The sequence below is a fragment of the Phocoena sinus genome, chromosome 5 (assembly GCF_008692025.1).
Source record: "Phocoena sinus isolate mPhoSin1 chromosome 5, mPhoSin1.pri, whole genome shotgun sequence".
Lineage (NCBI taxonomy): Eukaryota > Metazoa > Chordata > Mammalia > Artiodactyla > Phocoenidae > Phocoena > Phocoena sinus.
This window is the reverse complement of record NC_045767.1, coordinates 72,199,297-72,210,497: the sequence shown is the minus strand read 5'-3', so window position 1 is coordinate 72,210,497 and position 11,201 is coordinate 72,199,297.

Here is an 11,201-nt window from a genome sequence, read left to right as displayed (position 1 = left end):
TGGTTGAGAGTCCGCCTGCCGATGCAGGGGACACAGGTTCGTGCCCCGGTCCTGGAAGATCCCACATGCCGCGGAGCAGCTGGGCCCGTGAGCCATGGCTGCTGGGCCTGCGCGTCCGGAGCCTGTGCTCCACGGCGAGAGAGGCCACAGCAGTGAGAGGCCCGCGTACCGCAATAAAAAAAAAAAAAAAAAGAATCCACCTGCCAGTGCAGGGGACACAGACGGGTTCGAGCCCTGGTCCGGGAAGATCCCACATGCCACAGAGCACCTAAGCCTGTGCGCCACAACTACTGAGCCTGCGCTCTAGAGCCTGCGAGCCACAACTACTGAGGTCCGCATGCCACAACTACTGAAGCCCGCACACCTAGAGCCCGTGCTCCGCAACAAGAGAAGCCACCACAGTGAGAAGCCCGTGCACTGCAGCGAAGAGTAGCCCCCACTCACCGCAACTAGAGAAAGCCCGTGCGCAGCAACGAAGACCCAACACAGCCAAAAATAAAAAATAAATAAATAGGGGCTTCCCTGGTGGCACAGTGGTTGAGAGTCCGCCTGCCGATGCAGGGGACACGGGTTCGTGCCCCAGTCCGGGAAGATCCCATATGCCGCGGAGCGGCTGGGCCCGTGAGCCATGGCCACTGAGCCTGCACGTCCGGAGCCTGTGCTCCGCAACAGGAGAGGCCACAGCAGTGAGAGGCCCATGTACCACAAAAACAAAAAACAAACAAACAAACAAAATAAATAAATAAAAGAACAAGAGGAGGCAAAAACAAGATATTCAAATATTACACCAAGTTCCATTATTTCTTAAGTCCAGGGTATTGGATTCAAGATGAAAGAACCAGGAATCACAATTAAATCTTAATTTTTCATGTACCATTTGTAGGAATGATTGGAAATTGATCTTTGTCATCCTGAGTGCTTTGGAAGTACATAGGGAAAAGGGTGCTGCAGAAAGCGGGAGTCATTACCATTAGGTTTAACAATGGGAGCCTATTATTTGTGGATTGTCCCACCCTGCATCATGGTTCTGGGGGAACGTGTTTTATGATTCTCATGAGATTCTAAAATGCTGGCTGTCAGTAGCTGTGACTTTTTTTTTTTTTTTTTAATTTTTATTTATTTATTTATTTTTGGCTGTGTTTGGTCCTCGTTGCATGCGGGCTTTCTCTAGTTGTGGTGAGCGGGGGCTACTCTTCCTTGTGGTGTGCAGGCTTCTCATTGAGGTGGCTTCTCTTGTTGCAGAGCGTGAACTCTAGGCATACAGGCTCAGTAGCTGTGGCACACGGGCTTAGTCGCTCCGCGGCATGTGGGAATCTTCCCGGACCAGGGCTCGAACCCGTGTCCCCTGCATTGGCAGGCGGATTCTTAACCACTGCACCACCAGGGAAGTCCCAGTAGCTGTGACTTTTAAATCATATTTCCTCACTCCAGCAATGACATCTTTGACTATCAGTGGTACTCAATCAGTGTGCATTGAAATAGTGAGCATCAGACACAAGAATTATCCATCTTGATCATGCAAGTGGTGGTCTCAGAAATCTTTGAGATACTGTGCTGTTTCTGAAACTATCATCTCCCTTCTCCTAATGATTCCTACTATGGGGAGGTGAGACAGAAGGCTCCTACTACTGATACCTTAGTTCAAGTGAGATATGTGAAAGCCTAGCTCCAGAAGACATGAGACTGTTTAACAGCAAAAGCCAAGGGAGGCAAGGTTAATATTATGACATAGGAAATAAGGAAGTATCAATATATGCAGGAAGATGTCTTTCTCAGGCTTTGCTAAGCTTAGAAGTCCCCACTCCCCCCTCCAAAAAAACCCACAAAAAACCCAAACCCAAACACTGAAAACATAGAGCATCTGCCATCCCTATAGATGCAATGCAGGGAGACAGTACAGGGTAGACTTATGCCTGGGGATCATATGGCAGCAGCCAGCACTTCTAAGAGCATATATTGGTGTTGGCAAGCAAATTCTATTCATTTTAACAAGTCAGGAAAGTTTGAGACACCAAATTAGGAAAGGAACAACTGAATTGTCACATAGGTAACTGAGACTCCAGATAATGTGTGAATTTGGAATGTCTATGGACAGAGATTCAGCATTTTCTGTCTAGCAAAGGAAAAAAACTCTTTAAGAAGTAGTCATATGACTTCTCCTGGAAGAGAACTATGTTTTGCAATGAATCTCAATATTAGTTATTGATATGGGCTCTCTGTGGGTAGCTTAACTAGTTTGGGGTGAGATAGTGCAATACTTAAACAGCTCTGCGTTAGAAATGAACAGGAAGTTTAAGGGTTGGTTGTGGGTGAGAGTCCTAAAAGGAGAAGACAGGAGGTCAGAGGAGAGAGGAGAAGCTCAGAAAAATGGAAGGAATTTGGAGGCCAAGCAGAAGATGTGATCAGTGTGAATAATAGGTTGGCAAGAATAGCCAAAGGAATTTTTTTCCTTAGTAAACTTTTTATTGAAGTACAATACACTGTCCCACTATTGCATTGGTAACAGGTTTGACTGTCAGTCAAACTCATAAGACGCAGTAGCATTTGATCCAGCACTTAGTTTGCTTAGCTTTTTAGAAGGATTCAGGACAGGAAAGAGCATACACAGCCCTTCAGTCTCAGTGGAAGCCAACAATTCTCCGTGTGCATCGATGCTTGGGCCCCTCCTCTCCTGCCTAGAGACTTGTATATAGTTGCTGGTGATGAGGCCATGGGGTGTGGGGTTCATCTTCATACAAAGAAGCTTCTCCCTGGGTTTATCACCCGTCATGTAGGCCTACAGTTGATGGGTCTCCCAGCCCATGTGCTGTTTCACAGATCAGAGATTTCACAGTGTGTAAAATACATGTCTGGCCTTGGTACCCAACATTCCAAGTCTGTCTTAACTTGGGGACATATCTAGGGGACTGATGCTGGGAGAAGACAAACCTAAAATCCTCCCAGGAAGGTCTAGGTCCGGGAGAAAAAGAGCACAGGCCTGCTGTTGACCCTTTGCTCACATATACATAAACAAAAGTACACAAATCATATGTATATGGCTTAATTTTCACAGTGAATATGTCTGTGTAACTTGTACTCATATCAAGAAATGGTTACATTCTAGAATTTCAGAATCCATTCTCATTTCTATTTAAGTCATTAAACTAATAGTAATCAGTATCCTCATTTCTAACACCATGAATTAGTATGAGGTATTCTTGAACTTTCTATAAATGGAATCCTATGGTATGGACTCTGTGCGCCTGGCTTCTTTTACTTAGTACGTTTGTTTGATCCGTCCGTGTTGCATATAGTTGTATTCATTCATTCTCATTTGCATATAGTCTTCTACTGTTTATTTATATCACAAATTATTTATCTGTTTTACTCTTGATGGATATTTGGGTTGTTTCCAATTTTTGGCTATTAAGATGAATGCTGCTATGAACATTGTTCTACATGTCTTTTGGTGAAAATATGTATGTATTTCTGTTAAGTATATGCCTAGGGGTGGAATTCAGAGCTAAAACATATGTTTATGTTCATTTTTTGTAAATAGTGCCAAAGCCCAAATGCCTTTTTACCAGTTGGTTGCTGTTCTTTTAATAACTCACCCTATTCCCTTGCCTGTATTGTCCTCTGCTCTTTCCTTGTATCTGCCCCAAATTGTGTTCCCTTGGAAGCACCTTCCAAACCCAGCAGCACTTAGAGTGAGGGTGGAGGGTTATATTCTTTTGGGGCTTCCTAAGGACTGGGTATGTGGTTTGGGCCAGGGGCCGACTTCCCAACTCCCTTTAGAAAATCTTCCTCCAGTTCAGGGCTTCTTAGTCTCCGTGCTATTGACATTTCGGGCTGGATAATTCTTTGCTGTGGAAGGATGTGCTCTGTATTGTAGGATATTTAGCAGCATCCCTGGCCTCTACTCACTAGATGCCAATAACACACCCCACTCCCCCTAGTGGTGACAACCAAAAATGTCTCTAGAACATTGCCAAATGTTCCCGGGCGGGTAAAGTCACCCTTGCTCGGGAACCACTGATCTAGTTACAAAAGGATCTTGACCTGAGATTAAAGACATCCATGAACTTGAAAGGAAAAAAAAAAAAATCACATCTTTGTTTTTACTAGCCTTTAACTAAAATTTAGCATTTCCTGTCATTCTAAATGTAGGCAAACAAAACAAAACAAAACCCCAAAACAACCAACCCCCCGCACCTCCAAAACCCCAGTACATTATATTAGCAATGTCTGTGACTTTGTCTTAATGTTATTTTCATATCATGTGGGAGTTGTTTCAGCTTTCTTGAGAAAGAATTTGCATTCATCACTACTTCAAAGTCTCAGCTTTTAGGACTGCCACTAGATCTTGTCACTTAACTCAGTAAACAAGACATGTTACTAAGGCACACATGTTTTTAAAATATTTTGATAACTTTCATTCAGTATAATTGGTTACCTTATTAGTTGTGTGTATTTTTATTTTATTCATTTAAAAACATTATGCCGAGAAGGGGTATAAAGGTTTCACTGGACTTCCAAAGTGATTCGTACCATTAAAAAAATTAAGAACCCCTGTTTTTTTTTTAACATCTTTATTGGAGTATAATTGCTTTACAATGGTGTGTTAGTTTCTGCTTTATAACAAAGTAAATCAGTTATACATATGTTCCCATATCTCTTCCCTCTTGCGTCTCCCTCCTTCCCACCCTCCCTATCCTACCCCTCTAGGTGGTCACAAAGCACTGAGCTGATCTCCCTGTGCTATGTGGCTGCTTCCCACTAGCTATCTGTTTTACATTTGGTAGTGTATATATGTCCATGCCGCTCTCTCACTTTGTCCCAGCTTACCCTTCCCCCTCCCCATATCCTCAAGTCCATCCTCTACTAGGTCTGTGTCTTTATTCCCATCTTACCCCTAGGTACTTAATGACTTTTTTGTTTTGTTTTGTTTTCTTAGATTTCATATATACGTGAAGAACCCCTGTTTTGTTTTTTTGTTTTGTTTTTCTGCGGTACGCAGGCCTCTCAGTGTTGTGGCCCCTCCTGTTGCGGAGCACAGGCTGCAGACGCACAGGCTCAGCGGCCATGGCTCACGGGCCCAGCCGCTCTGCGGCACGTGGGATCTTCCCGGACCGGGGCACGAACCCGTGTCCCCTGCATCGGCAGCCAGACTCTCAACCACTGCGCCACCAGGGAAGCCCTGTGAGGCTTTCTTGAATCACCCTATTTAAAATGATAACCCCACCATGGACTTTCCCTGACTCCCTTTTCTGTATAATTTTTCTCTATAGCTCTTAACACTATATAAAAATATAATACATGTATTCTTATTTATTCTGTGTATTTACTGTCTCCCTACCCTTGAAACTGTAACATGTGTGAGTTCAGGCATTTTTGTCTGTTGTTCACTGCTGTATCCCCAGGTCCTCGAATAGGGCCTGACACAGAGTTAAGCTAAATAAAGACTCATGGAATAACCCAATGAAATAAAAGCAGCGGAATTATCCAGAGGCTTCGTCTTCCAGAGGTGGGGGACCAGTCTTATAAGCAGCTCTCCTCTTGGGATTCTGGGCCAATCCATTGCTTTTCCACACAATGGTGGATCATTTTTCCTTCTGGTTGTAGTGTATAACCTCAGGTGGTCATCCATTCTTCTTTTTGGTAGAAGTCTTACTTTCTCGGGAACAATTTGACTTACATGTACATTTTCTATATCTCCCTCTCCCTATTTACGTAGAGAAAAATACATTACGTTAGGGATTGATATCAGATTAATAGAAAAAAAAAAGATACCTGAATAAATCTACAGAGAAATATAAATCCATATAGACACATCAATATTTAATAGAGGAAGTGGATAATCCTTATGTCTGCAGCAAGGATGGAAATTTCCTCACACCCCTGCCGGATGTACGAGCAACCTGCAGATACTTTATTTTGTCTGTAATTTTCCTGTTTTCCTCGGGTGCCCCTCCTTGCTGGGAAAACTCAAGTTAGCTCAATCTTGTAACTTTAGTCCAGGGCAAAACCAAAAATATTCTCTGTGGGTGAAGTGGGTTGTCTCTCAGATTTTGCCTTTCCCTCTGTTTCTGCCAAGGTAGCATCTGGGCATAGAAGAGAGAGGGGTGGCTTTATCCGGGGGTGATATTCAAAATATTTACCAACCGATTTGGTACAGGTACAGACCAATCAGAATGGATGCTGGTGCCAATAATCCGTCCAGCCCCCCCCGCCCCCGATGCAGACGGCGACTATCCGCCCTGGCAAGGTGACCTCAAGGTGGTGACGTGAATGGGAGGGCTGCTTGGATTGGAGCAGTGTCCCCTGGCACCTCTGGTCTCAGCAACATTCCTTATCAGCCTGGTTGCTGCTTGCCCTGCTGGCATTTGCAGACCATGTTGGTGGCTGGTATAGGTTGGCCTCTCCTGAATTGGTCAGGAGAAGGTATCGGGTAAGTGAAGGTATTTCAAAGATAGTATACCTGTTCCCTACGTCCTTGTAGGAGTTGGGGGTTTACCTTCCAAAAGTCAGGTATAACCCTTTCTTCTTCCTTTTATGAAAGGTTGAAATACTCAGTTTTCTAGGCTGTCTTGTGACAAGCATACCCACATGAGAAAGTTCCACATAACGAGATGCAGCCACAAGCACCTGATGAGAGCTTCCCTTCCTGAAGGAAAAAACAAGTCTCACCAAAAGGAAGTTGCTTCTTCCTGCTTGGAACATGGCTTTGAGACCTGAAGGTATAATGTCTATCTGGGACTCTGAGGAAATAAGCATGAAGATGAAGGCCCATGGATGGAGTTGCCAGATAAAATATAGGCAGCCCAGTTATATTTGAATTTCAGATAATCAACAATCTTTTTTTTTTTTGGCCGCCGCGCGGCCCAACCAGGGATCATACCTGTGCCCTCAGCAGTGAAAGCACCGGGTCCTAACCACTGGACTGCCAGGGAAGTCCCAACAAACAGTTTTTTAGTGAAAGTGTTGTAGCCTTTTCTCCTGTTGTGGTCACCCCCAGAAATGGATGAACCCCTATCCCAAATTTGATTCCAGTGTTGCAACTGTTGATGTCATACACATACCGAGAGAGTAGGAAAGATTTCCGACTCACATAATGAGGGTTTCTGGGGACATCAGGGGACAGGTTCCCCAGCAGACCCAAAAATGACTTGAGAGAACAGGGAGGGGCAGCCGCCTTGGGGTTTTGTGGTGAGGAGGGCTGGAGCTGAGGGGAAGGGGCTGAGCTTGCGTTGTTTGACCTTCTAGCTGGTACCGAAGGAGGGAGCAGCCGTTCTTATCAGCTCGCTCAGGCGTGGGCAGAAGAGAAGGAGGCATTGATGGGGCTTGAAAACTGTCATTCATTAGTCAAACATCAAAAATGGAGTCAGACTCTTTGTTACAGTAAGTGTGTTCCAAAGATTGTATGGACATACTTATACTGAATTGATGTGTCGTGTGTCTGAAATTCAAATTCAGCTGGGTGGTGTTTGTTGTTGTTAAATCTGGGAGCCTTATCTATAGGGCAGAAAGATACAAAGGGCATGAGTCTCTCCTGTCTTGTGGAGCCCTTGCGCCAACCCTGAACTGCCCACTTCCAGACTTCTTGTTTATGAGACAAATGAATCCCCATTTCTTTACAGCAGTATATTAGACGTTGAATTACCTGAAGCCAAACCTGTTCCTAAATGATACATCTCTACTGACTCTTCTGTTGCCAGTTATCTAGAGCTCTTCCGTTGAAAGCTACTATACGCTTCTACGCAGGTACAGATTATGTACCTCACTTCAAAGATTGTTGAAATCTGTCTAAGAAATTGAAAATAACCACAACCACAGAATGTGCATATATTATATTTCAGCACTTTTAAGAAAACAACTTTGCAGTTGGGATGTGACTCGTATAGGTGGGGTCTTAGATTAGATCTGTTGTTCTCAACCCTGGCTGCATGTGAAAAATCATCTGGAGCGCTTCTAACGAATAGCGTTGCTGTACCCCACCCTCAAATGATCTCTCTAATTGGTCCCGGGTGGGGCGCAGGCACAGGAATGTACAAAAGCCTTCTCAGGTGGAAGTAATGTGCAGTTAAGGCCAAACATCACTGCATGAGATAAAATACTTTATGTATGTATAGATGTGTTTACTCTGGGACAAGGCTTCTTGTGAAGTGTTTTAAAAGGTTGAACTAAGGGAGAAAGATGTCTCATCGATGCCTGATGACTAACAGCTATTCAACGGGAAAGCATTGGATGCTTTCGCCAGCCTGCCTTAAGACAACAGCATGGCCAGCGAATCAAAGCCAAGGAGAGCAGAGGGAATACAATGGCTTTTTACAAGGAGCCAGAAATCCAGAGGCAGGAAGTCTGCAGCTTCTCCCCACTTGATAGCAGTCCTACCAGGTCTCTGGAGAAGATATTAAAGGAGCCAATAGAGGATTCTACTCTGTATATCTCGTGGGGGCGCGAGGGGGGAGGTGGGTAGCGGCACACACGACATGCAGAATTCCACGAAACCTCAGGAAAGAGCCAAAAGTTCAAATATTTTAGGAAGGGGGTTTGTTGTTTTGTGAAATCTGCTGGTTGATTGGGGAAAATGAAAGTCAGGTGAATCGACTTCTGACTCTGAAAGTAAGCCTCGTTTTCTTGTCCGCTTGGGAACCAAACTGGGCGTGTTTCTGTTCAGCTGCATGTTTTAGATCTCAGCCTTTATGTCTCATTGACGATCCTGAAGTCGTGGACTTTCAGAGACACTGCACACACAAATGTGTTTGGTAGAAGTGTTCAGTCTTCAGTCTGTTGGACTGTAAGTTATCCTGATGTTGTAAAGGTACATCATGTGCTCGTGTCGTGGGGACCTGCTTCATCCAGCCCCAGCTACTCCACACTGTGCAGCAAAACAAGTAATATAATACTTGATCTTGTTTGACCAGTTCCTCCACGCTTTTTATTTTTCCTCTGGCTGCGGGCTAATCTCCCATCAGCAGGCACGTCCCCATAAGAAGTGGAACTGCTGCGTGTAACCTGAATTGCACTGAATTCCTTCAGTCTGCCTGATTCTAAACCAGTTTGGTTCTCACAGTGAAACCACATTGTGATGCCACTGATGTTGATCCTCTTTTTTGCCCATGTGGACTCAATCCAGCAGCCTCCCTTCGCTGAGTGTCTGTCTGTCTCAGTACTTGCTGAAAGGCTGAATCACTGCCTTCCTTAAGTTTACACCCTGCGCTCCTATGATCCCTGCTCTCCAAGCCTTGCCCTTTTTTCTGTGCATGCAAGATTACTCAGAAGGAATTAAGTGCAAATAAGGTAACAAGGGTAAATAAAACCCCATTCTATCCATAAGAATTTATTTTCTGTTTCTTGCAAGACTTGCCCATTATAACTCAGCCCTACTGTTCCATGGGTTAAGAAGAAGTGTGATCTCTTTTATTCAACTATACTTTATCTAAATCTCTTCTAGTAATATGATGCAATGTTCATAGTGAAAACAAAGGCAAAAGCTAATTGAGAGACAAGGAGACCTTCTGAGCCGGAGAGCTAGTTTGTCCATTCCTGGTCTGTGAAACAATCTTGTTTTATTGCGCTTAGGCTATGGGATCTTCTTGAGTTTATTTTCTGAATGTTTGTTAGGCACAATTAACTTAAGGAGGAGCCATATACCTTTACCCAGATCCATTCCAGGCAAGATCTAGAGACTTTATCCATAGATGCTAAACAATCAGGGCCCTGTATTTGGTTTCTGTGGTTGGTGAGTCCCTATAGAAGTCATTCACAATGCAGTTCACAAGCTTTTTTTTTTTTAATGCTTTTATTGTACCTAGTTTAAAAATTTTTTTTTATTGAAATATAGTTGATTAACAATGTTGTGTTAGTTTCAGGTGTATAGTAAAGTGATTCAGTGATTTTATATATATATATAATCTATTCTTTTTTTAGATTCTTTTCCATTATAGATTATTATAAGATATTGAGTATTGTTCCCTGTGCTGTACAGTAGGTCCTTGTTAGTTATCTATTTTATATATAGATAAAATAGATTTTTATATATAGTTAGTTATCTATTTTATATATGGTTGTGTGTGTATGTTAATCTATTTTATATATAGTTGTATGTGTATGTTAATCCCAAACTCCTAATTTCTCCCTCTCCGCCCCACCACCCTTTGGTAATTATAAGTTTCTATGTCTGAGTCTAGTTCTTTTTTGTAAATAAGTTCATTTGTATTATTATTATTTTTTAGATTTCTTGTATAAGTGATATCATATGATGTCTGTCTTTCTCTGACAGTGTGATAATCTCTGGGTCCATCCATGTTGCTGCAAATGGCGTTATTTCATCCTTTTTTATGGCTGAGTAATATTCCATTGTGTATAGATATACCACATCTTCTTTTTTATTTACTTATTTATTTTTGGCTGTGTTGGGTCTTCATTTCTGTGCAAGGGCTTTCTCTAGTTGTGGCAAGCGGGGGCCACTCTTCATTGCGTTGTGCGGGTTTCTCACTGTCGCGGCCTCTCTTGTTGTGGAGCACAGGCTCCAGACGCGCAGGCTCAGTAGTTGTGGCTCACGGGCCTAGTTGCTCTGCGGCATGTGGGATCTTCCCAGACCAGGGCTCGAACCCGTGTCCCCTGCATTAGCAGGCAGATTCTCAACCACTGCACCACCAGGGAAGCCCATATACCACGTCTTCTTTATCCATTCATCTGCTGATGGACATTTAGGTTGCTTCTATGTCTTGGCTATTGTAAATAGTGCCACAGGCTTTGGGGCCAGATTGAGTTGCATGCTGGCAGTCAGGAGTTACTGGCTAGATCACAGAAGGCAGGGGGTGGGAAGGGATTCTGGGAACATGGTGCTCAGAACATGGCTCTTATCTCCACTACCAACCCCCTCCATGTGCTTCCCCCCAGTCAAGTAGTTGCTGGGGCCTACATGTGGCTGGGTGCGAGTGAGGGCCATGTGGTCTTATGAGGGTCCCAGTACAGAAAACTGGTGTGAGGCCTTGTCTCCTGAGGGCTGGACAAGCTTGAGGCTGCTAGGGCTTGGCCTGAAGAGATTCTGCCCCCTCTGTCCCCAGCCACAGGGGAAGTTCTACATATAAAAATGAAAGTGGCTTCTAACTCAAAGGCTTTCTCCCATACTAATGGCATTAATGGAGATTCAGTTTTCCCTGAGGAAGAAAGGTCTTTTTGTGATTTGTGACCAAAGTAGGAAAAGGTATCTC